This window comes from Corvus brachyrhynchos, unplaced genomic scaffold (assembly GCF_000691975.1).
Source record: "Corvus brachyrhynchos isolate BGI_N302 unplaced genomic scaffold, ASM69197v1 scaffold15, whole genome shotgun sequence".
NCBI lineage: Eukaryota > Metazoa > Chordata > Aves > Passeriformes > Corvidae > Corvus > Corvus brachyrhynchos.
In genome coordinates, this window is record NW_008238349.1 from 2,207,463 (window position 1) to 2,234,473 (window position 27,011).

The 27,011-nt window shown below is 41.4% G+C and overlaps 1 protein-coding gene across 1 annotated transcript in view; it reads left to right on the forward strand.

Moving 5' to 3' along the window:
* The window catches only part of GATSL2 (GATS protein like 2), a 139,151-nt gene that overhangs the window by 671 nt on the left and 111,469 nt on the right, over positions 1 to 27,011 (forward strand). The gene's annotated exons all lie outside the window — the stretch shown is intronic.

The following is a 27,011-nucleotide window of genomic DNA, read 5'->3' on the forward strand; positions in this document are numbered from 1 at the left end:
CGGGTGGGGCCCGCGCGGGCCGGATTCGGGCTCGGGCCGGCCGCTGGACAACAAAGGCAACAACAGCAGCCCGAGGAGGAGGAGGAGTGGTGGTTTTTTTTTTTTTGTTTTTTTTTTTTTTCCTTTCTCGCTCTCTCTGGTTTTTGTTGGGGTTTTTTTTGGTTGGTTTTTGTTTTTTTTTTTTTTTCCATGGATTGTTGTTCCTTGCAGCACTTACAGAAGGAGCGAGTCCTCCACACGCGGGTTTGTTTAAAAGGTGCTTTTCCAGTGCTGCCAAATTGGAGGAGGACGAGGAGCAATGCATGCCTTGCACTTAAAAATTATGGTATGCTCTCTCTGGTTTTTGTTGGGGTTTTTTTTGGTTGGTTTTTGTTTTTTTTTTTTTTTCCATGGATTGTTGTTCCTTGCAGCACTTACAGAAGGAGCGAGTCCTCCACACGCGGGTTTGTTTAAAAGGTGCTTTTCCAGTGCTGCCAAATTGGAGGAGGACGAGGAGCAATGCATGCCTTGCACTTAAAAATTATGGTATTAAGTAATTTGGATTGTGATAGCTTTCAGGAAAAAGAAAAACGTAGTCGAAGGCACTGAAGGCACTGTGAGAATTTTTTTTTTTTTTTTTTATTTGGGGGAGGAAAGAAAATACTGTGGCCAGATTATTGGATGTATGTAAGGTGCTAGGCCTTTTGCACAAAATAACTTGAATTGCAATCACATATTCTTCTGTCTTCACTTAGCTTGTTGACTTCATGTTATTCAGAAAGAGGAATGGGAATGTAAATAATACCAAACTCTTCTTGTTTTTCCTGCCTGTAAATTAATATTTCAGTTTTCTTCCCACATTCATTCTCGTATTAAGGTGAGAAATTTTCTTTGGCAGTAGGAAAATAATGAATAGATATTTAAGAAATAGAAAGCAAATTAATTTGTTTTATTTCAAACTGTAATTCAATGCTCTCTGTTAAAATGCTTACAGATGAATAGACCCATTTGTGGTGTAATTTGATTACAGTCCCTTATCTTAAACTTCATGTCTTGAAATTTTGCTCTGTTTTGGGGCTCGTCCCATTTGGCTTGCCACTAACATTGTTTGCAGTGTAAAGTATATCAGTACCTTGTTTACTCCTGTCCCTGAATACTCCACAGGGCATTAAAGAGTCCTCAGTCTTAAACTTCTATTTTTAATGTGTTGTTTCATTGTAATTGAAAGTTGCTGCTGATTTTTTGAAGGGCTTGTTGCTTCCTCTCTCATGCTTAAAATGTCACTGTTACTGTCAACAATGGAGTCTTTAATCTGCCACTCTTAATGCATAGACTGGAGTTTCATGGGCCTTTTTCTGTTTGTTTGGGATTACTACTATTATTTTTCATTTTTAAACTTCAGGGATGGTCCTGTTGTCTTTGTTTCACATTACATTTTACATTTTCAATGTTAGTGAGCTGTGAAAGGGTCAGGGCAGTAAGATAACTCCTTTGGGGTGTGATACCTTGTCCTGCATTTGGGTGCAGCACCTGACAGTTTTGTATTGTCTCTGGTTGCTGTGGTGTCTGTCTTCTAACATACATACCCTGAGTATCAATCTTTCCTTACCTTCCGTGGAATCTCACTGATCAGGAACAACAGATGTTTGTGGAAAGGTTTGTTGGCATGGGGAACTTCTCTTTATTTCCCTTGTGTTCATTTTGTTATTTTTGCAGACAGTAGAGATCCAGGGGAAGCTTATTTGTGTCATTCTTGAGACAGCTGACAGCACTGAAATGCTTCCTCCAGTGTGCTTTTGCATGCCCTGTGGCAAACAAGGTCCCTGCCGCACAAATCTTCTCTCTGATGAACACCCATGTGTATGAGGAAGACAAGGATCTCTGGGAGATGTAACTCTATAAATTTATGACCTCACTGTTTCTCTTTCCTCCTCCTTTAAGAAGTGAATATGCCCAGAAGACAACAACTTTTTATAGGGGTGCAAGACAAATCTCCCCTCCCACACCCCATCTGCAAAGAACCCCTTAGGGGAATGAAAGAGGAAAGGTGGTCTACATCCCTGCTAATCTTTTTCTGATGAGATAGCAAAGGTACCAGTTACTACATCACCTACGTTTTTCCCAGTGAGACCTTAAACAGAGTTTTTACCAGTGCTGCAAGGCTGCCAGTAAGAAATAATGATTTGTAGGACAGATGTGATCCAAAGGGGTGACAATGACATCATCAGTATTCTTACATTAGTCATGCAAGAAACTAGGGTTTTTACATAGCCTCCTGTGAGAAGTGATTTGGAGCGTCTCTTTCATGTTGTCATACATCAGGGAAAAAGGCTGGAACAGGTTTTTTTTAAAATCCTGTATGTTTTTCTTAATCCTCTTGGGAAGGAAAAGTAACAAATCTCCCTTTTTATTTGACCTTTTGCTACTCTCTCACACTCTTGCCCTTGTTCGTGACACAAGTGTTTTAATTTAGCTTCTGTTACAATAGCAATATTTTCTTGTACAGAGAACAGGAGTTTTGAATCTATTCTGATGGCCAGAAGCAAGGCAGCAGCTAATATGGTGAAGAGGTGAGGCCAGTAGTGAATGAAACAGTGGGCTGAACTGAGCTGAAAGAAAAATACTATTAATCATAAATTTAAGTTAGGCATGAGGTATTTTATGCAAAGTTGCATTAAGAGAGGTGGTCTAGGAATAAATAATAGCGTAACTGCAGTTACACTGAGCACTGCGCTCTTGGTGTTCTGCTTTTGTCAGTGCAGGCCTACTGATCTCAGCAGGCTCTGCCAGGCACCCCAGTTGAGGAGTGATCCATGTCTTTCTTAGTTGCATGCTGAAGATTTGCATGTGTCTAATCTTTTTGCTGTTGCTGTCATCACTGTTCTGGTGTTTTATTGATTGTGTTGGTTAGAGCATGGTGCTAATAATGCCAGGGTTGGGGATTCAGTCCACGTACGAGCCATTCACTTAAGAGTTGGACTTGGTGATCCTTGTGAGTCCCTTCCAGCTCAGCATATTGTGACTCTGTGTCTGACTTGAACGTTCCTTGGTGCCAAGGATTTTCACCTATTCAGAAGCTGTGCAGTGTGTTTATGCATGTAAATATAACAACTGTATGTGGCTTCACCATTGCATTATTTTTCTTTTGTATGTGCCTCTGTAAATGTTAGTTCTGTGGGGCAGAGAACTGTGCTCATCTGGAAACTCCCACTTTCATCTCCCTGTGTGCTGCAAAATGAGTAGCCTCCCTCACATCGAAACTAAGCGTCTCTGCTTTCTTGGTCAAACTGTCTCAAGCTACTGGGAGATGTGCCACAAGTAACCTGCTTGAGGACTTGATACAAATACTGTTTCGCTACATTCCTATCTTGATTTTTTTTTTCCTAATTGCAAAATATTTTTTAACTGCATCCAACAAGGAAAAGTGCTGGATTCTGCACCCGGGATGGGGCAACCCTGGATGTCGTACAGACTGGGGAAGGAGATGCTGGAAAGCAGCACCACAGAAAGGGACCTGGGGGTCCTGCTTGAGGGCCAGTAGGATCTGAGTTAGCAGTGCCCTGGAGCCAGGAGGGACATCCCTGTCCTGGGGGCACCAGGCCCAGCAGCGCCAGTCGGGCCAGGGAGGGGATTGTCCTGCTCTGCTCTGGGCTGGGGCGGCCTCACCTCCAGTGCTGGGGCAGTTTGGGCACCACAGTGTAAAAAAGAGAGCGTCCAAAGGAGGCCATGAGGACAGTGAAGGGCCTTGAGGGGAAGCCATGTGAGGAGCTGCTGAGGGCACTTGGTCTGTTCAGCTGGAGGAGAGGAGACTGAGGGGAGACTCATTGCAGTCTGCAACTCCCTCGTGAGGGGATGAGGAGGGGCAGACACTGATCTCTGCTCTGTGTGACCAGGGACAGGACCCAAGGGAATGGCCTGAAGCTGTGTCAGGGCAGGTTTAGGTTGGATATTAGAAACAGGTTCTTCCCCCAGAGGGTGGCTGGGTACTGGAACAGGCTCCCCAGGGCAGTGGTTGCAGCACCAAGGCTGGCAGAGCTCAAGGAGTGTTTGGACAACACTCTCAGGCACATGGTGTGACTCTTGGGGATGGTGCTGTGCTGGGCCAGGAGTTAAACTCAATGATCCTTGTGGGTCCCTTCCAACCCAGCATATTCTGTGATTCCTTTTAGTGCATAGGAATTAAATCTGAATGGAGGACAGTTTGGGATAATGCATGCATTGAGCCACCAGTGCATGCAATAGATAGAAGGAAGGTGAGCCTAACCTTGTCTTTTCAGTGTGTATAAAAATATGTGGAGAGTCCAGGAGAATGAAGTGGGGTCAGGTTCTTCCAAGCACTGGATCTATATAATGTAATTAGCTTGATTTCTGGGTAATGCTTTAGTAGACCCCTGAACATCTGGAGTCAATGCTAATGAGTACCTAATATAAAGATTTGGTGGTAAACAGTGAAATGAAGTAGTTGAGGGAGAAAGGTATTATTTAAGTTACAAAGCTATTAAATTATAACTAGAATAAAGTTGAGCAGTTAGTTTGTTCACAGGGGTAGGTGGTTAAAGTAATTGTAGGTCATGTATCTATCATCACAAATTTTAAAATCTCTGAAGATTTTTGATACTCTTTGATTTGAGATGGTCATTCCTGAATGCTAAAGAAAAGGAAAAAGTTCTGCATGTGTAAAGGATGAGACCTTGGTCACTTGAAATGTTTAAGGCAGTCATTCCAAAAGCATCTGTCATTCTGGGTTCTTTTTCAAGATGCTCCAGTTCATGTATATTGGTGACTTGAAGCAGAATTACAGATGCTTTGCAAGCTTACAGGTTTGGCACTAAATACAGATGGCTGTCCATGCGAGTGAGATGCTTCCTAGAGAAGCTAGATAGGATGGAGTAGCCAGGCTGGGCTCTGCTTCAGGTTTAATTCTGCTTGTCACACAGCCACTAACATGGGATGCTTGGAGACAGGAGATATTCTTAATGTGGAGAGGTCCTTAAAAATGTTCGTTCCAATAAAAATGTAGCAAGAAGTGAATGGTGATAAAATGTTCAGAATAAGTTTGATTTTCTTTGGGTTTGAGCAAAAAATAAAACTAAGTTTGTTGTCTTTAAGTTTGTGGTGGTATTTTTGGTAATCTGTCCATTTTGCTTAGTAATAATTGACACCTCTACTTATGAACAGTGTGCTGTTGCTATTAATATAAGTGTTTCCCATTCCCTGATCACTTGTTTACTGTCTAGGTGTCCTGAAATTGGAGATACTGTAATAAAAGGTCTATTTTGGACTTCAGAACATAATGGGAAAAACAAGTGCTTAAAATGTATCCATGTATCATTTGAGGACATTGAGATCAGCAGTCTGTTTCCTCTGGTATGAACTCAGACAAACACATGTTGTTTATGCCCTTATATGAGATACAGATCAGCCTGCAACACTGGATGATTATCTGGCAAAGGCAAGTTACTCCTATTGTTAAAACCTTTTTTTTTTGGGGGTCTCTTTTGGCTTCTGCCATCCTGTGCATCCTAGGAAGACCACTGAGTAAAGGCTTCTGTCAGTTATAAGATCATATCTACTCATCTAAAACATGTTGCTCGTGTTTTCTTTTGTTGTGGCAGATTCTCAAATGCCTTGAATATTTTATTTTGTTTTCTGAGTGTGTATATGTGTGGGATATCTAAGGTCTGGGGACTTCTTTTTCAGTCTGATTTGGCGACCATCTGTTATAGAAGGACTGAGTGCTGATGTCCAGACACCACAGGAGGCTGGAGTGATGGGAAGCCCCATGGCTAAAGCCGCCTGCCTGCCCTTCCCCAGAGCACTTTGCTGCCCTGTTTGTGTCACCAGGGGCATTTACGGTGCTGAACTTGCTGGCGGGTGTTCAGGATGAGTAGAGCTAGTGAAAAGCAGCTAAGTGAGGAGGTGGAGAGAATAGAAGTTACTTGTTTGAGCTAAGGAGGTATATAAGCTCTTTAATTGTGGATGTCATTGATTTGCATTCAAGGCTGCTGGGTGTTTCAGCTGCTGCTGGGCTGTGAGAGCATTCTGCAGTGTTTAAACATGTTAAACCTTAGAACAGGTTTCCTTCCTGATGGTCTCTGACTGTTTATCTACAAATGTTATTTTTTCCCTTCATTTTCTGCTTCTGGCACGTGGCTTACCAGTGGGGCACTGCCTGATTTTCTCTTTCTTTGCCTGGCAGTTCTGTCATGCAGTCAGTCCTCAACCTACCATGTGGTCCCATCAGGCTGAGGCTGATGCCAAGTCAGAAACCGACAGGAGTGCTTAGAAACTAAATGAGATTCAAAAGGTGGAATGGAAGTACTAGATCAAACCCAGAGTGTAATGCTGGGCAGCACTATGTGCTGGAGAAATGTTGATTTAGATACTGTACTTCTAAAATAAATAAATAATTGCCTGTAGTTTGTAGTGGGATGGTTGTCTATCCTTGTTTCACATGTTTCAGTTCATTGGGAAAGCTGTCACATAGATGAGATGCATCACCTGTGGATAAGGCATAACATCAGTGATGTAAAAGTAACACCAATGGTGCCCGCTCATGTTGAGCTGAGAAATAGAAGAAAGGAAAAAATATTCATCTTTTGCCATGTAACTCATTAAAGATCCCCTCAGATGATTTTTTTTTATTATTATTACTTTGAGGTGAAAGTCAGTATCTAAATTTAAAATGTGGCTTTTAGTAGTTAGATGTCTCTTCCTGCAAGCTGGTGCTCCTATGCTTCAGCAGTAGAACCAGTGCAGGTCTGTTAAGGGAAAGTATGAATACTGTGCATTCGTCATCTAGAAGTAACAGCTGAGTTGTTCATTAACACGACAGTTTGAATCCACAATCTACCCCTCCACTGAGTTATAACTTAAAATAGGGTCTATTTGATGGCTGAATTCTTTGACAATGCCTTGGTCTCTGTTTGATGGCTGAATTCTTTGACAGTCCCTTGGTTGTTCTCTATAAACATGTAAGTCTTTCCATTTAATTTTTTTTTATTCTGTTTAGCACATCACCTCATTTATCCAACACACAACTTCTTAATCATCCTGCATGTTAGAGTTTTAATATATTTGGACAAGGGCTACAATTTCTTTTTTCTGCAGAAACAGTACAGATTTGTTCTCTTGTTTACTGCCAACTCGAGAGTAAACTCCAGCTCTGATCTGCTGGTAACTGAAGGCTGGTAAAGGAAGAATTATCCAACAGGAATAATGGAGGAAGTATCTCCATTCATTATAGTTCAGAATCAACAGAGCAAAGCCTCTAAGCTGCTGTTATCATTTCAAAGTAAAAAGATCTTGTCTCCCCACCCTGAGCTCAGCTTAGTTTTGTGTAGTTAAGATATATTTGTTAAGAAAGAAAACAACAGGCAAAAATGTTCTATTATGGCACAAAATAAATGAAGATGAGTTAAGCCTGTTTCATGACTATACAAGCCCTTGTTAGTCCCAGACATACTGCATAAAGTTTTGCTGTGCTGACCATTGAAACAGAGAATCTGATCTCATTTTTGTGGTCTGATATATAATAAACATTATGTACTGGTTAATAATGTTTTATTTTCACATCCAAAGAAATGCAGTGAATGCCTAAACTTTCTCACCAACCAGAACAACCTTACTTAGATCTGTTAAATATGGCTTACTAGAGATTAAAATAAAAAGCCTACTTCTGATCTGCAGCCTGCTTTAGGAAGCTCCCAGCCGTAATACCAGAGATAACAGATCTCCGAGCAGATACCAGAGCTGCTGTTTAGCACAGAGTTGGCACATGGAAAAGGGAAGTGGCAAGTTTGCTTGGTGGCAGAAAACCATTCACTAATCCTTTGGGAATTTCTGAGGTATTCTTTTGTGGGGATGCCTAAGTAGGCAAAGTGATTTTTTTCAAAATTTTGTGGTCCAGTTAATTTTGGTTAATGTGATGGAATAAATGTTTTTAAGATACTTGTGCTACTTATTGGCCAGTAATTGTAGAGAGATGTAGGCTGTTATTGATGGTAAACTTGACCCAGATTTTTTCAATACAAATTGTTTATGAAGTAGGAACCAAACCCTCTCAGGAGTGTGAATGTATGTTTGACTGAGATGTAACTGTAAAGGAAAAGTTCATTTTCTTTTCCTGTGAAGTTTTAGTGTCCTTATTATAGAGGATGCTAGAGATGGCATAAGGTGTGGCTATTTAAGAGTAAAATGAAACCTTTAAGTCTTACGCAATTTTTCAAATAGATTAATTTAAAAAGTTGATACTGGTGGAATTTCTGAACCTGAGAGGGGAAAATTTATGAGTTTTGACATGGGTGGAACAGTTGAAAATGCAGGTGTGACTCTCCCTGTCTTTTTCTGTTCAGACTTTGTAAGAATATTACATGAAGAGAATCTGGGTAATGTTATGCACTGTTTTTAGCAATACCTGAATATTTATCTTAGTTCTGTGGTTAAAAGATCTGTATTCAACCCTTCCTTATGCCATGCATGTTTTACAGGGTGAGTTGGTTGAAGTTGATGAGTCTGAGACCTTGATTGAAATGGCCCATGTTAATCTTGCTTAACATCTGTAGCTTTTATTTCTTTTCCTAAAGAAAGATTGACTCTTTTCTCTTGATAACCTCTAAGGCACTCACTTGCAAATAAATGTAGGCTTGGCAGGAAGAAAGAAAGATAGCTCTTAATATTGAGAAGGATATACTCTGTATGCATCTAAGCAACTGTATACATTTACATAGATTTACTTAGTCTTTATTTTTGTGCTTTTTTGAAAATGATGGATGACTTATCACATGATTAGTCTTTCAGTTGTTATCATTTTCAAGCTGCTTTTGGGTGGAAATTGGAGTTTGTAACATGGAAAGCAAACATTTTTATTTGGTCTTTTTAAACTACTGCACAGTATTGAATGTGCTAAGTATTTAGGAAAAAAACCTCAGCTTATTTTGTGTTTGTAATTAAGCAGTGTAACATGACCTGTACTAAACAAATGAAGCGATGGTGACTTGAGACTGCTTGGCAAGGCATTGGAGCTGGGAGGTATCAGTCTTCCACACCTACTTCTTATTGGCAGACTGGAAGAAGAAAACAAAGTTTACTTGCCTTTTCAGTTCCTAATTTGTTTCCCAACCTGGAATTAACTAGTGATCATTTTGAACTAAACTGAGTAATTTGAAATGGGGAAAATATTCACCCATCTCGTGGAAGATAATATGACTGTCAAAATCTGGTGTATTGCATAAGTGGACAGGTTACAGTGGCTTTGTCAGTGATTTCTCCTCAGTTGACTTGTTTAATTTGCTTTGGAGTTTCAGCAGCAAACATATTTTGATAAATGTTGTTTAAATTATTTTATTTACACCTAAGATAATACTATCACTGCAAAAAGTTTTGGATTTCAGGTATCTTTAGATCAGATGAACTAATGCTAAAATTGTGCTCTTAATTGTTTTTACATTCAAACTACTTGGTTGCAGAAGGGTAGTGTTAGAATTGATTGGCCTTTCACTGCTGTGGGGATAGATTTCAGACCGTTTGATATACTGAGATGATGTGTTTTGAGTTGCATGTTGGCATTTTTGTAAACCAAGCAGAGTTTTATTGTGTGTAGCTTGTTTGTATCTGCTGAGCCAGCGAGGTGTGAAACCACACACTTGTGGCTCAGTCTCTCTTAAGTTTACTGCAGGGAAGACAAGTTAGTGAATGGTTTTCTGCTGTGACTGGTGGGACTATGTGCTTTGCAATAGTTCCATCTCACAAACTAAGTGGTCACAAATTGACACAGATTATGCTTGTTAAGAGATTTTTCTTCAGGTAAAATGCCAGCAATGTAGAGTGGTTATAGCAAACTTTTTGCAAACAAAATTAATACTTCGTCATGGAAAATAAAATGGATCTAGTTACCTCCACTGCAGACAAGGTAATGGTAGGTACAGGTGTGCAGAACGACTGGATTCCTAAGGAACAGAGCATCATTTTTAACACTGATTTTTTTTTTCAATGATTGTTTTCTTGTCAGTAGTCCTGGGATGCAGGTGTAACAATATTTTGATGACTGCCAGAAACCACTTTGCTAGACCAGTATGATGTTGGCTAAGCACAGAAAAGTAAGCAAGAATTTGGATTGACCAGAGCAGGCTTTATGGTTTAATGGGGAGAGAGAAAGATGAAGGGGAGTGACAAAGCCCAGAGCTGGCCTTGTGAATGGGCATGGATGGCTCACGACTGCCTGGAAGCCTCATGTGGGACTAATGGTTAATGCAATAGTGGAGCCTCAAGTTTTTTGTGTCGTTCTCAGTCCAAGCCTGGTACATTGTCACAAACCTAGAAAACACCAAATCTTCACAGAATGGATGAAGTCAAGAAGGATCTCTGAAGATCATGTAGCCCAACCCGCCAGCTCAAGGCAGAGGCTACTCTAGTGGCTTGCTCAGGATTTTGTCCATTGGGACCTTGTGCTTAAAGCCATGCACGGAGCTTTGCCCTCTGCTGTGCTAACATGTTGTTGACCTGGTTAATATTGTAATGCTTTGTTCCATTTGGCGTTACTTTCCACATAGCATTATAATGTCTCATCTAAGCATGACAAGGTGTTTTTTGAGCTTTAAAGTGAAACTGTGCAATCTCTTGGTTATGGAGAGAACTGTTGGTATGAATGAGAGACTGTTACTGCGGTAGTTCGTTGGTCCTTTGTGCTGCTTTGTGAGCATTTCAGGTGAAACTGCTTATTGGCTTTAAACTGTGAAAAACTACCTGAGACAAACTAGATGCCAAAAAATTCCATAGCTTGGTAAGAGAAAAGCTTGCCTTGGGAAAGGGCGTGTACTCACTTCTGTGCTGGTGCAGACAGCTTAATTACAATTTGTAATGGTGTTGGATAGATGTACAAGACTAATGAAGCTACTTCTACCCAAGCCCTCTACATGACAGTAGAGTTTATTTGTGTTGTTGACCTAAGTAAGGGAAAGTATTAGAACGATATGAAGTCCAAATGTGACTTAGTTTGACTTTAATGCGCAGTATTGTGTGGTGCATGCCCTGCAGTAAATGTTGTGCTTTGGTTATTGTGCAGTTTCTGAAATTCCACTGTAAGAGTGGTCATGTGATGGAGCCTCACTGTAGGGAGGTGTTTTCTCTGTACTCTTCCTATTGGTATCAAGTTACTCCAAGCATTTCTGAGTGGCTCTCATAATTCCTGTACATACAGTCATGTTGTTGGCTTTATACCTTATCACATTACCCATCCCAGTACTGTATTCCAGGGACTGCTGAGGTTTGAACTCAGGACAAGCACTCTCTAGGGAAAGCCTCATGTCTAAGGAGGGGTAAGTTTGTAAGGCAAGGGTTTGCATGGAATCACTGAGCTATCCCCTGGTAGGTCTTATGCTGTGACAGGCCAGAAATGTAGACGACCTAATGACTTAAGCACTTGGATACCCCAAGGCTCATTAGAAGCCAACAGGGCTTGCAGTCGAAAATGGCTGTTGCTGTTTGAGGAGAAGACTCTTCAGGGCTTTCTTGTTTGCACAGGAGTGTGAAATCAGGCCAGAATGATTAATGTTAGAGGATTTTGTGTGTTCTGTACCCATTTGAATGGCTTTGTTCATTCAGATGGTGGTTGAATTGTAATCTTGGGCAATGATTTAAATATGAAGTAGTTCCAAAACAATATAGTTACCTATTGGCTTTTAATGATCTTGTGAAGCAGTGTATTTTAAATGGATATCTCATTATAAAGGTGATAATGACCTAACTACTGGTGGAGGAAAGAAAAGAGGAACAAAGTCAGAAATGCTAAATAGCATGTACATATGTAAGTTATGCTTCATGTAAAATTTGCATCCTTCTGAGATGAACATGAGCATATGTTTGAAATTAATTTTCTTCTATGTTTATAGTATAGCACTGAGGCTTTAAACTGGTGCATAATTGGCTGTTGATCCATTTTTGATAGCCTTCCATGGCAAGTTATTGCTGTTTATCTCTTTTTGAGATTTCCTACTACCATAACCATGTGCTTTTCTTAGAGATGTGTGGATGGCCACACTACACGGAACAGTTAATGGCTCTGTCTTTAGGTGCAGTCTCTGTTTGCTGGGTAACTTAGGGTGTATTTGGAGCATCCTAGCAAAGCAGTTGATGAAATTCCTGTCCCTGATTCAACCGTTTCCATCTCCAGTGTTTTCAAAGTTGCTGTTAACTTGCTGTGTGTGTTCCAAGTTCAGGAGAAAAAAAAAAACAAACATCAAATCCCCTACACTTTGAAGCCACCTCATTATGTTTATGGCACAGACTCACAGTTGGAGTAGTGCGGCTATGGGATAGTTAATTCAGAGCTGGAGTGGAAATGATTGACTTGTTAGCCTTTCTTTACTCAGGAGAATGAAAGGTCAGATGATTAGATCTTGTTGCAGGGAGGAAAACTATTTATTTATAAAGGTATAAGGTGTGTGATTAGCAATGGTGTTAACCTTTTTTCGAAACTATAGGGGAGGCTTTTTCTATATGTGTTACTAGTATCATGCTTTGAATATTACATTTTCTCACTTTGTGTTTTTACAGTAATGGTTTTTCCCTTTCATTTGGGTTTGAAAAAATTCAGTGACAGGAACAGTTCCTGGATTCAAAATAGCCTGGTACTCATACGTTTTCCTTGGCCTGTTAAAACATATTCCTGATTATATATTCCTTGCGGGATCAGCACAGCAATAAAGGACAATGAAAGAATTTCATGTGCTCCTTAAATGAGCCTTACATAAAACAAAGTTTAAAATTAATTAGGACCTACCTTTTAAGCACTTGTCAAATCTTCTCATTGTCAGGTTTTCTTCCCACTTAATGTTCACTTTCTATCAAATCAATGTGAGGTACATGATAATACTTTCAAAATCACCTAAGTCCCATTAAAAAAAAAAATGACTTGAGCACTTGGGTACCCCAAGGCTCATTGGAAGCCAACAGGGCTTGCACTCCAAAATGGCTGTTGCTGTTTGAGGAGAAGATGCTTAAGGGCTTTAAAAATTTTGCCTCCTGGTCATAATATTCAGGACAGGAGCAAAGTAAAAATGCACCAAAGGGAGGGAAAGGCTTAGTGTGGCTGCTCATGTGGGCAAAAGAGAAGATACATTTCTGAGAATTAGTATCAAAAATGGGGATCTCTGTTCTTCTCTTTCCACATAGCCACGTGGGCTATGGGCTGACTTGGCTCCCTGTCTCCAGCAGCATCTGGCCTCTGTGCTGCCCCAGCAGTGGTCCCTGCAGTCCCAGGCCCCGGGTGCTCCAGGGTCACCCATTACAGCATGTGCTGGCTGTGCCTTGGGACCTGGGCAGAGGCTGCTGGCTTGGTTTGCCGAGGAAGAAACTGAGGTACATAGGAAGGTGAGAGCCTTACCCATCTCACACAGCAGATCTGCAGTAGGACTGGCTCTTGTTTTCCAGATCCTGCATAGTCTTCACCACTAGGATTACCACTTTTTAATAGGACAGATGAAGGCCGTGTTTTCAGTCCATGTGTGTATTAGCCACTTTGAAGTCCCTATCATCCAGCTGCTGCTTTCTTTTGCATTTTCTCTTCCTAGTTTTGGTAAGCTCATTAATGGAGGCATTCTCTGTTGTCTCTCCTTATACCTTGAGAGAGCAATGTGAGCAATCGGAAGGTGTCCATATGAGCTTCCAGTAGTAACAGCAGTCTTCCTGAAAGTGATAAAGAAATCCACCAGGAATGTACTCATATGTATTTGTGGCTTTTTAATACACATAAACACACATCTGTGTGAACATGTGTACAGTATATCTGTAGCTGTATACATGTGTCATTCCAAAGTCAGAGCCTCTTGAAATGGAAATTGCCTCAGCTAGAAATGAGAGGTAGCTCCTGCTGACAAATAAAACCACATGTTTTTAGGAGCTCTAATAGTTGTGCTTCAGGACAGAGAATGTCTCTCTTCCAGTATCCTTCAGATGACAGCTGCCACAATGAAGCCTGAATATGAAGAATACATTTTTCCATGGCTGTATCCTGGGCGCTGGGAAGACTCTACAGTTCAGAACAATAGCAGAATATGGAGCTGCCAGCAGGCAGTCTGAGTGGACAAGTATAATCATGCACCACTCAGCTTTCAAGGAAATTACAGTTAGTGCACTGACTTGCTCATAATAGCGATGCATTGTTTAGCTTAATAACTTATCAGCTCTCCAGGAACCAGCTAGTGATCACTGTCATCATACACTGCTAATCATTCTGTTCCTAAATTATCCCAAAATGAACTAAGGACCCATCACATCACCTATTAAACTGGCAAACTGAGTCCACTGTAATTTTTTTTTTTTTTTTTAAGCTAGAAGGAACAATATTGCCTACCTTTTTTCTTCTCTTGTTTTGTCACTATCTTTGCCATATGTAGCTGTGCCTGTAGCTTTTTTTAAATGTCTGGTTGAAAGGACATTGTCAAATTGTGTTGAGATATTTTTAGATTGATAGAGTTTCTAGGTTTTTTGTGGGGTTTTTTTTGTGAAAACTACTAGGGAACTGAATCTGAAACCTGCTTTTTAAGGAACATTTGTTTTTCATAAAGCATTTGGGGCAGAGGGGTGATTTTTTTATGGTGCTTGTCTGTAGTACTTGGGCTCCTGTCAATCCCTAGTAAGTGTAGCCTGAGAATGGCCCTCTTCAGTAGTGAAGAGTGATTATCCCTCTTAGACAAGCGTAGAATTTAGGCACAGGACAGCATGATTTATCCAGAGCCATGCAGGGAGCTGTAGAAGAACAGGAAGGAGAAGCAAGCTGGTTTGAGTCCTGATCCCAGTAGGCCTTATATCATGCTGAATGCATTCTGGCTTCTTGTTGAAGGGTTATTTGTGAGTTTTGAGCTGCCAGCACTGAAGGAGCCTTGGAGTATTTCTTCTGAAGGAAGAGTAGCCACAGCTTCATTTGCAGACACTGAGATGAAAGATTCTAGAATGGTCCAAAGTACCAGAACTCTGGGGACGCCTTCTTGTGGTCAGGAGTGCACAGACATGCAAGTCATGTGAGCAGATCTCCAACCTGTTCCGTGCTTAGGATTGAAATGGTGAGTCTGTTAAAAGGGGAGGGGAAAACAGATGGATGTGCCCAACTGAAATAGGTCTCCTTGCTGTTCTGAATAGTGCAGGCAGCTGTGGGATAGTATCTCCTGATCTCAGGAATTGTGCAAACTGTGGGGTGGGCTGTTTTTATTAAACCAGAACAAGTACACCAGGATTTAAATGAAACCCTGAGCATTTTTGTGGTTTTCTTTAATTGTTTGCTTTGTTTTCAACTCTCCTGTGTCTGTCTTGGAAAGACAATTGTATCTCTTGATCAGTGACGATTAGAATTAAAATAAGGACCCTTCTGCTGCAAGGTTTATTGTCTGGCACATCTATGTCTGATGAAGTGTCATCTTTCATGTTTTGAGAAGGCGCTGTCTGACTGTGATATCTCTGAACCATATGAGAAAACATTTGGCCACACCTATTCTTGTCAATTATAACAATAGTCTAGCTCAAATTATATAGGTCTTTGTATATTGTATTGAAAAATGTAGATCCAGCCTTTGTTAATAAACAGAAAAGATCAGGTTGTTACAAAATGGTGGTCTCTGCAGAGACTTATGTTTGCATACACTTCAAATACACCATCTACTTTTGGCAGCAAGAAGTGAAAAAAATGCTGAGTAGGTATGTCTTGTCCCCAAGGTAAGTTCCATAATAAGGAAATGCCTAAAGCTTACAGGTGTGGCTTTCTCTTTTCCATGGGAATATTTCCCACTTCTCCAGGAGTTTACAATCTTTCTTTGAAAACAATTGTTCAGGTTGCAAGTCAGTCCTGTTTTATTTGCTCCATTTGTTGTAGGGCCAACAAATGGCATTCAGCGCAAACTCCAAGGTTGTACCAGCTCACTGTATTTTGCACTGTACAAAGTTGAGAAGCATTGCCAGATGAAAAAAAGAATTGAATTGGAAAGCCTAAAACCTCCTGTTAAACAATGCCAATGTGTTCTTTAATACAGCATAATGGCTGTGCAATCATTTACATTACTGTGTGTTTTGGAAGGTCTCTGACTTCGTAGTTATGCTGGACCAGAGCTTTTTCTTGCAGTAAGTATTTCTTTCTTTGCCCTGTCTACAGACAGAAGAGTGGAAATGTCAATATTCAAGCCCATGATTTTGTTACAAATCTGCTTGGGATGCCCTGATAACCCAGTTCTATACGTAGCAAAGTCAACGAGTTTCTCTGTGTTGATGTTGGTGAGTTAGAGCCCACGCTGAAATATTTATGTGAGAGGGAATGTTTCTGCAAAACCCTGTTCATGCAAACTGGACATCAGTATGCTTGAGGTTTCCTGGGAAAATACCCTTTTTTGCTTGGTGTACCATGCATTGGGAACCTAGGATAATTCATGTTATATTAAAGCCAGGTCTTGATTACCTGTGATGAAGTGTGTGAATACTGAAAGTCCTATACTGAGAGGACAAATCATCCCATTTGGATCTAGATGAGCAGACTGGAAGCAACATGGCATTTTGTTGTTGGTTTCTCAGCCTGGGAAACTCAGCAAGTAACAGGATTACTGATGGTTCTTTCCCCAGCATCACATTCCAGACTTGTATGTATGGTTTCTGCTACTTTATTTTACCAAGGCCCTCCCACTTCTTTGTTCTGCTGGCTAACTGATGCTTACAGTGCTCCCATCTTTTTGCAGGGCAGCTCCACCATGGTTTGAAGCCATTGTTTGTTGTTAAGTGTGAGTGTGAAGATGCTGATACTCGGTGTGATGGTTGCCTAAGACTTGCTCTGTTACCTCTTCCTCTTTTATTGCTATCTCTGTGGCTGTGAGATTTTGTTCAGTGCTGGTTTGTTGAAGAAAAAATTCCATGGTGGCTCTGTGCCATCATTTCAGAAAACAGCTAATCACCAGACTCTTGATAGAGAGGTTTAAGAAGAAATTATTTTGCTCCTTGGGCATGAAAATGCTGGTTAAGAGTGTAACTGGCACAGGACCTCCTTTGCCCTGGGAGTCTGGCCAGAGAGAAATTTTTACTTCCATTTAAGCCATGGGCCTGTACCCTCAGTAGGCTCTTTCATTGATATTTTGCTTACAGCTGTCAGTGCTGTGCCGGAGGAAGCTGTGATGCCTCACACAGAGGATAGCCCATGATGCCTCAGAACAGCTCTCAGACTGCTCAGCAATAGTGGACTGCCATGCTGGGAGGGTGAGGATGCAGGGCAGAAAGGGTGCAGGGGTCTAAGAAAACCTGCATGTAAATTTTGGGTTTGTGCTGAGTTGTGTTTTTTTTTTTTTTTAAATTTAAGGAAACACCTTCTCTAGATGTCTGTTGTGTAAGCCTAGGTAAAGAGATTGATTCCTTCTGTACAGGTGACAGTAGGGTTGACCTCTTTATACTGCCATTGCTTAGAGCAGGAAAGTCTGAACTTTGCTACTGCTCAAATAATTGTGGTAAATTCATCCAGTCATTTTATCTTCACCAAATGTTTGCCTCATTTTGGAGGAAAGGATTTTGTAAAGATTAAATGATTGGATCTCAGCTCGTTTTGGAGCCTCGTTTTGTCCTTTATTCAAGTACCTGTATGCTCATATTACAGCTGGCAGCAATACAGGCTCATTGTAACCCAAGCAATACTCTCAGTTGAGGAAGAAGTTAACAAGAGCATGGCCCAATACTAGATGTTTTTTTATAGACAGTGAGCAAGCTAAGCCCATATAACAGGAGAAATCTTTAGTCAGTCGCACACAGTGGCCACATTCACTTTAATGTATTTGGAAATGACAGATTTTGTACCTATCTGTTGATAGATTCAAGTATTACTTGCTTTTCTCAGTACACTTAAGTTCAGTTCTTCAAGTAGAAGATGCTGCCCACTGTTCATACAGCTGTTCATACAGCACCAACTGAAACTCCACAGCAGTTGTAGCTTTGCTTTTTGAAGCCTCAGTCAAAAATGAAGCTTATTTTACAGAAATTCAGTAAATTACGCTTCAGCTTTTCTTTAGACAGGTCAGCAGTGACTTGCTTGGAAACCTTGGCATACTGTTGGATTTCTGCTGTGGTGAAAGCTTGCCTATGATTTAATCTAAAAGATTCTCTTCCCCTCCCTTCCCTGCCATTTATTCACCTCAGCACAAAATTATTACTTTGACATTGTGTGAGCTGATTCCCATGATGGTAACATCATTCCCCGCAGAGAGAGTGGCCTGGCTCTGGAGCTTCCCAGGAAATCTGTCAAAACTGCTTCACCTTGGCCTTCATACCTTCACTATGTCTAACATTGCTATTAAACCAGTAGTAGACTTCAGTCCAGGCTTGCATACTGACAGATTTTAAGCAACAAAGTAATGTTACTTCTAGTATTTTTACCCATGCATTTGCATGGCCACATGCAGCCTCCTCCTGAAATGTTTCTATCCTCCCCGTTATGCAGATTACAGGCTGGGAATGTGTTTCCTTTTTGATGCATTATAGAAAATCAGTATCATAGAGTTACATGGCACCAAACTAGTGAATCTAATGCCTGCATCCAAAATTGGGAAGTGTCTTTGTGGGAGACTGGCTTCAGTGGAACTTTCTGATATTCCAGTTAACTGATTCATTGCTGGCTTTCTCAGAACCCCATAATGTCCCTTGGTCATTTTCTTTCAAAACTGGTTTTCTTGGTCTGAATAGTTGGTTCTTAAATAAACTTAAGTGCTTTGGGATTCAGGGATTGTGTTTACTCATTTTCAGATTACAATTTTGGTTCCTTTGCTGACTGTCTCTAGTTTGCTGCCTTTTGAAATAGTCTGCAGATTCTGTACTACTGGTTCCTCAATCTGTTGTCAGTCATTCCTTGTCTTGTACTTGTTTCAACATATCATAACTGTTCTGCTGGCTCCCTCAAGCCCTGTAGAGCCTTGTTATGTCAGGGTGTGTGGGAGGTTGTTGTATGTATTTTTGTTCTTGAGGGAATCTCATTTTGAGTCCTTTATCTTTTATATCTCAGGCCTTGGAGGTATTTGGTTCTTTCCAAAATGTAGTGTTTCAAAGAAGTGCTCAGCTGGCTAACGCCTTTGCTGCTGAAGCACTGGGGTTGTCGGATGTAGCTCAGCAGGCTTCTTGGGACAGAGACTGTGCAACGGGTTGGAATGCAGGCTGGGAGCTTGCAATATAGGTGGTAGGACAGTGGGCAAGATTCATGCCATGATAAAACTTACACCGAAGTTACAGGCCTGATACAGGATTACTAAATCTGTTTTTCGGAAGGTTAAACTATATAATGACAAGGCCTTTAATTTTCTGTTTCTCTCTCTCTCCCTCCTGTTCTTTCCCACACACACAGACACACAATCATCTTTTTCATTCTTCTTTCTCTTTAGTCTGCAGAAAGCAAATTCCTGCAGAATTCCTGGCATAAGGAAGGAAACTGATAACACTGGTGTGTAATGCTGAAGCAGGAGCTGAAGCTAGAGCTGTTTAATAGTTTCCAGCACAGGGCTCTTGCATTTTAGCTGGGGGAAGATTCCCAAGTGAAGCCTCACAAGGGCACTGTGTCCTCTTGCTACATCCAAGTCCAGTTGTGTGCCTGACTGCCCTCTTTGGGAGAAGGCAAGGGTTGTGTAGCGACTATAGCACCAGGAGCCAGGATTCCCAGCTTCTATTCTTAGCTCAGCAACCAATTTATTGTAAAGCCTTTGGCAAATCATTCAGGCCTAATCCTGCACATACAGCAGCCCCCAACAAAGTCCTTTCTGTTTTTCATTGGGACAGAGGATCAGCTTCTTAACTTCTGCTTTTCTTGCAGTCCGGAGGACTGGTGAATTGGAAAATATCTTTATGCAAGAAAGTGTGATAATTTCTTCGTGATTGTGAAGCAGTGACGTGGGCATCACTGTGTGATGTGTGTGATCTTGCATCCATAAAGGGAGATTGATTGATTGATTGCTGTTATTAACTGGATCTCTGGAGCACAGGATTTTTGGCCTCTCTCATCAGAATACAATTTTACATGATTATAGAGGATAATGCTGGAAATGCCTCTGCACTGTCCAGATGGCAGGGTCAATGTAGCATGGACCTTGCTCAATTGCTTTGTGTGCTAGGATAAGTGCTGCTGCTTTTCTCTCTTTACGCTACTGACACAGCTAGAAATTGAGGAATTCTATGACTGTGGATAAATTCTGCAAGATGGAAATTAATACCTACAGAGACCTCTGCTTTTATTGACCTTAAATTAATTTCCCAACCTTTGGCAAAGGTGAATGGCAGTGCTCATTTTTCTTTGATACTTCTGCTTCAGAATAATCTGAGCTGCAATCTGAAAATGAAATGGCATAAAAAACATTCTGGGCTAGGAGTTATTTTGGGAGTACCTTGTAAGATAAAAGGGCATAACAAAAAGGTACTTTAATCTGCAGCCTCCTTGCCTTTACATTTGGCTGTGCTGTATTTTGTAGCATGTGCAGTTCTGGTATCTGCTGAGTGAAGCATCTTGCTGTGCTGCTTTGTGGGAGGCTTTATTTGCCTGCTGCAGGGACAGAGGTGGATTAATCTATAAAGCTGTTGGCAGAAATCCGTTAGTAGGCTTTTGAGGGGAGATCAGCTTGAAGAAAACACAACTTGATTTTTGTGTCAGTTAAATTTTTGATAATACTAGAGAAAGAGTGGTTTCTTTGTGAACTGTGTTCTGAAAACACAGAGCCTGGTAGGGGATTCCTTAGGTAGGTAATGTTTTAGTGTAGTGCTCTTGCCTGTGAAGGGACGGGGATGTCCCAGAGCTCACAGATACTTGACGAATAGGGCTTGAAAGTGGGCATGTCTTGTTGAATAAATTATTTAGTTAGAATAAGAGACAGAAGAGTAGAACTATGACCTTCCATGCCACTCAGGCTGGGACAGCATTCTTCTTTCCTCTCTCCTCAGTGAATGAAAATATTATCCTGTCTCCTACAGCAAGTCATTTCTGGGAGCTGGAGGGGCAATGGTGCAAAGAGCACAGGTAGCCCATAGTCAGAAGCTTCTAGTTTGTTGGGAGCTACATGCCTGTACATTTAAATATGCATACCAAATTGTTGGTGTCTCTCCAGCTTTACAGTTTTTCTATTGTCTCTGCATTTGAGGCAGTGGACTGGAGATGCCACCAGTGCTAGGTGAAGGTCCTCATGGAACTTCACCAAGGAATGTACCTGCCAGTGCTGAGTTCTCTGAGATTGATGCACTAGGACTGCGTCTGTCCCCCCCCCAAATGATGATGATGATAACAACAACAACAATATCATCTATCATACTGTTCTTGGCAGTTACTGCATGGTTGTGATTTGGAGCCCTTGTTCAGCAGTTTCCTGTACTTTAAAGAGATTCTCCTCAGTGTTCTAATGCTTATCCAAATGTATTTTCTCTTCTGAAAGTATAGGAGTCTTTTGTTTTCCTGTCTGCTCTCTCCTTCTCAGTTCCTAGAGCCCTCCTGCCTTGAAGGGGAAGGCTGTGTGAAGGAGCTTGTTTCCTGCAGTTCTGCCTGAGGGCACCAGTACCGCTGCGGGCAAGGCATGGGATAAGTTTTGGGTTTTGGGGTAAGTTGGCTGGTTTGCTTGTCTTGGGAGGACTTGGAACTAATTGTGAGCTTTCTGTTTTCTTCCCACCTCCTTGGTAGAGAAGGTGGCAGCCCTGAGTACTTCTCACCACAAAATAGCAGGAAGGCTCATCCCCAACAAAACTGGCATCAGAAAAGGGTCCAGGAAAAAAACTTTTGCTCTGCTTCTCCAAGTACTGCACTGGACTAGCATCTCAAGATGAGCTTAAATGTAGCCCAGTGTTGACTAAGTTGTGCACTGGCTGACTTCAGTGTTTTTATTAAAGCCAGCCCAAAAACTAATGGAGGCTCTTTGACTCCTTTCTACACTGCTAGTTTTTTTCCATTAGTTTTACCAAGGTTCCAGCCATAAAGCAGTTTTTTGGCCATTTTGTGTTAATTTCCTTCTGTTGACACTAGAGCATTGTAAGATTTAGGGCTTTGTTTTCAGCTATGATATGAAGGCTAATTATTTCCTTCTGGCATCCTCTCAGTAAAACATGGGACTTAATATTTCAAAAAGAGAAAAGCAAGGAAAAAAATTTAAATGCCTAGAAGTCTCTGGTAAGTCCCTAGACTTGAATTTATTTTTCATAGTGTAATGACAACAAAAAATTAGGAGCTAAGCTCCAAACTCCATAGCTCTGTCTGTGTGGACACAATTTTTTGTTTGGATGTTTGTCCTCAGTGGGTATAATTTTCCAGTTACAATTTAACCTGTGCCTTAGGATGTTCCATAATTAGGGGTATGGTATGGGTATTTATTGTTTATATAAAAGTGTGTATTTGTCTTGTTTCAGCCTTGTGACTTGCTTTAATTATCCATTATCTTCTAGATAATTATATTGTATATTTTTTCCCTGTCTCTTTCTTCATATTCTCTCTTGCCTTAATTTGATAAGACAGGGAGAAACTACAACAGGAAACTTTGGAGTACTAGTAGATTTTTTCAGTGGGAAAGTGTGTGACAGTGTTTCACAGAGATTCCAACTTAAAGGCAGGCTGCTGTGCAGTAGGGGAAGAAAAAGGTTATTGCTTCCTCATCAAGTGCCACTTTAATACAACCACAGGAACAACAGCTCTTGGGTTCACTCATGTAACGCAAGACCAACAAAGCTGAGAGGAATCATATTTCCAATTAAAGCAGTTGTTGTTAAACTTTTATATAAAATTTCTACATGGTCTAGGCAGTAAGGATTGGAGCCCTGCATTAGAAAAGACAGTACTCCACTGTGGGGTATGCCCAGCCCCGCCCTGGAAGGACGTCTGCTGAGATAAGGAGAGTGCTCAATCTCCCAGCAGGACTCCCCCGGAAAGGCAGCCACTTTTCAGTTGTGGCGAGAAGAAGACAGACCCAGAATCTCTGGGAGACCCTATGCAGATCCCTTGTAACCCATTGGCCTTTACCCCCTGACACCCACCCCCTGTATCCCTATAAAGCTGGCCCCCTGCCCCTGCGAGAGAGAGAGATGCTCGTCCCTGGCCTCCCCTTCGCTGGACCAATAAAGCTCCCTCGTGCAGAACAGCTACATGGGCCTCTCGTCTCTCTCTCCCTGGTCTGGCCTGGAGGCTGCCCTGCAGAGCTGAGCTGGAATCACGAGCTGACAATCACTAAAGAGCTGACAGCCTCTGCACGGGCCCTCCAGCCAGCGGCTGAGGGAAGACACCGGGCCTCGGGAAGACGATTCCTTTCAGGACCATCTCTCCAGACCAGTCACAGCTTCCTTGGTCAGAGCTACTGACCCCTCACCAGCTGCCATACTCCACAATGCACTGTAAATCCCAGATAGCTTGGGAACGTCTGTCTTGATAGGAGGGTATGCTTTTATAAAAGCTTGATTTGTGTTAGATGGTTGGTTTTGCTCAAGGGTCAGCATTCAGTGTTCCCAACATCCCTAGTCATCAGGCTGCCTTAGGCCATGCCAAATTTAAAGCACGTTAGTCACTCCATTGCAATGTTATTAGCTAGGTATGTGGTTAAGTAACTTGATAAATTGGGAATGCAAGTTGTCAGTAGGGACTGGGGAAGTGTTCCCTGAGTCTCTCATCTGGCCATGACCCCTTTGGCAGAAGAAAAGTCAGGTGATTCTTTTGAAGATGGTCTTATGGGATTCAAAGGCAATAAACCCAGCAAACTTTCTTTATAAGCAACTAAGCTTTGTAGAGCATCACAGAGAATACCTTTTTGTCCCTGGGATCACCACAAAGCTGTCTCAGACAGGCCAACAAGAAGGTTGTATAGTGCAGGATGTGGGAAAGAAGTACTATTTTGCTTATATGCTCAAAATAACATAACAGAAATTCAAATTAATTTTATATCTCTCCTACAGAGTGTGAAATCGGGGCTGTCTGGACCATTTTAAATACTTGATATAGAGGGATTGCAATTCCATGTTTTACAGAGATCTTAACTTTTTGAAAGTACTTTTGATATTTCTCAAGACTTTTTCGACAAGATACTTTGTGTATCTTCGACAAGATACACAAAGAATATATTAAAAAACAATAATGCTGTGTGCCTACAAGCTTTGTAACAAGGGAGATTTTAAAGCCTGCACACACCTGTGGCTATTTTTCATGCATTAAAAAAATACAAAATAGATGGTTTTAAGCATTTTTCACTCATATCAAGTATACATACATTGTCCAAAAACTGCAATTAATTTTGAAATCTTGGTATAGATATTTTAAAATAAAAATAGAGCTATTCTTATTTATGTTCCAGTGTAAGCTTCTTCAGTTACACAGGCATTGTGTTGCTTTTCCTTTTTCTGTTCAAGTGCTTAACATACATATGCTTGGGCTTCATATGATTATTTATATAAGCTTTAAGAAAGGCTTATATCACAGGATCAGTGACTGTAAAACAAATCATCAATCCTGAATTTTATTGCAAGTGGAATCACAGTGTCATATATACCTTGACAGTCAAAAGTTGGAAATTCAAAGAGAAGATACAGAAATTACTGGTTTTTAAAGCTTCATGAGTGTCTAACTGTATCTTCAGTTGAACAATAGGATGAGGTCTGACTTAGTGATTGAGCCTGTTTAGGGCTTCTCAGATGACTCTCAGACACAGTTTTGGGTTTTGGTTGCATTTCTGAAGAGCAAGTCTGTACCCACATTCTCAGTGAAGGGCTGCTTTGTTCAGCGTCAGCCCTGAGCACCATTGGAACAGCTTCTACTGACTTCGCAAGTGTAATTGCATAGTGTCACTTGTGTTGGAGACAACACTGAAATGTAGGCTTGTGCTAAGGAATCTGCATAGGAAACTGTTCTGGTTTAAAGTTTATCCATATTTGGCCATTCAGGTTGTAAAAGCCGGTTTATACTTTTAAGAAGAAAGGTGCAATAAGAAGAAAAAACAGCACAGCACAACGTGGACAAGTGCTGATGGCATCTGCTCAACAGTCAGGGACTTGCCAGGGGCCAAATGGAAAGAATGTGATGTAGTGGGCTGGTTGGAGTTACTTGTCCGAGTATGTAAGGTCAGTGCTGCACAATAGCCAGGCACAGTCAGAGAAAACACTGCTCAGTGATCTCTCATAGCTGGCCAGCTGTTTTAGGAGTGGTGTTACCACAACCTCTGAATAGAAATAGTTGTCAAAGGAACAGTAGCATTTCATGAAGAGTGGTTAAGCTGCAGAGCACCTGCATGGGGTAGGTGTGGGCTGGGCATTCCATTTTCAGCACCCACATACCCAAATAGCCAAAATCGCCATGAGGCTGGGCCCTAAGAAACAGGAAGACTGGTTTTAAAAAGCAAGTTTCTTTCTGTGCTTAGTATCCAGGCTTTCAGTTTAGATTTGTCTGCAAACAAGCCTAAGCCTATTTAGTTATTTAGTTTGGTCTCGTGTAATCATGTTATTTGAGGTGGAGATTTGGAGAACAGATAATTGCTTTGTTAACCATGTTGCAGTGAGTGATAGTTCAGGATTATGCAAAAGGCTAAATGAGTGGAGAGGCTTGCTTCAAAGCTGCAGTACCTTGGAGTTCCTGACCTCTCTAGCTTTATGGAAGTCACTCATCTGAATGCGATTCTATGCCTTTACAGAAAGAAGTTCTTCCTTTTCTCCAGCTGCTTCCCATTGCTTTCTCCTCTGACCAAAAGATTTTGATTTAAACTCTAGGTGTGAGTATGGTTCTGAAGAAAACTGGTGTGGGGGCTTTGGATACCAGAGAAGCATTATTTGATTGGCTTTGAGATAGGAATAATGAAAGTGTGGGTCTCATGCAATAGAGATTTAAACTAAATATTCATGGCTGTATAAATAGTGGTCACAAGACTTACGTGACATCTGAATATCAAGAGCTTTTATTTCTTTTCTCAAGCCAATTTTTGACGAAGTGTGGAATTTCCTGCATGGGAGACTGGAGGTATGTAGCTGTGTGGTATGCGATCAACATGGTGAACAATACTTTGACTCAGTAACAAAGGGAATCTGTTGGAAACTCTTCTTGGATGAACAATGGCAGACCCTAGTTAACAAGCAGAAGAAACTGAAACAGCAAGTAAATAAATGATTGTCCCAGTTTGAGACAAATTCGGAGGGACATCCAAAATGAACATCCTCTGATAGAAGGCAGGTTTCAGCTGCCCCTCCCCCACCAGGTTCAGGAAAAAATTCCTCGGAGGAAAGTGAAAGAAAAAAACCTATTTCTTTGACAGACAATGCACAGTGGGAAAAGAATAATGCTAAATAACAAAACCTCTCGCTGTGGAGAGAACGTGGTAAATTTCCAGAGTCCTTTGTGGGTGTGGCTTTCTCCTCCTCAGAGCTGGGTTGGCTTGGGCCCCTCCGGGCCAAGGTGTAAGGTCTCGCGGTGTGTTCTGGTATTGTTGAACACTCCAGAAGAGAAGAAGAAGAAACCGGGGTCCCAGGAAAACAAAGGAGTTTAACACTCTGTCTGTGTCTTCCAATAAAAGGAGCCAAGAGCCGGGAAAAGCAGGAAGGTGCTTGCCTCCACTCTGCAGCAGCAGCAATCCCTCTGTCCTTGGAGCACAAACTGCTTTGAAAAGTTTGTCTGGCTTTTTTTCTTTTTCTCGCACCCAGTTTTAAAGACACAGAAAGGCACAGGAATCATGTCTGGGCCTAGAGTGGCGATAGGGGATACACATCATAAAGTCACCCCAAGACAGTGATGGAGAAAGGAGGATTCTTTTCTGCCTTTGAAATAGCCAGTTCTGCAAGTTTTGAGCCTGTGCAGTTGAAGGATTATAACTGCTCCTATCATTTTGGCTGGTGCTTGAATGGATAAATGGCTGCACACCTTTGGATTATGTGTTGGGTTGACCCTGAGTTGATGGACAGTCTTTAAGACCAATTACGCTTCTCACAATTTGCATATTTAAACCGCACAGAAAGGCGGGATTTCCCCTTTGGTCGGAGCTCGGCTGCTGGAAGGTGGGGGGCTCCGAGCCTCCCGGCCCCGCCGGGCCGCGGCCACTGCCCCTTTCCCC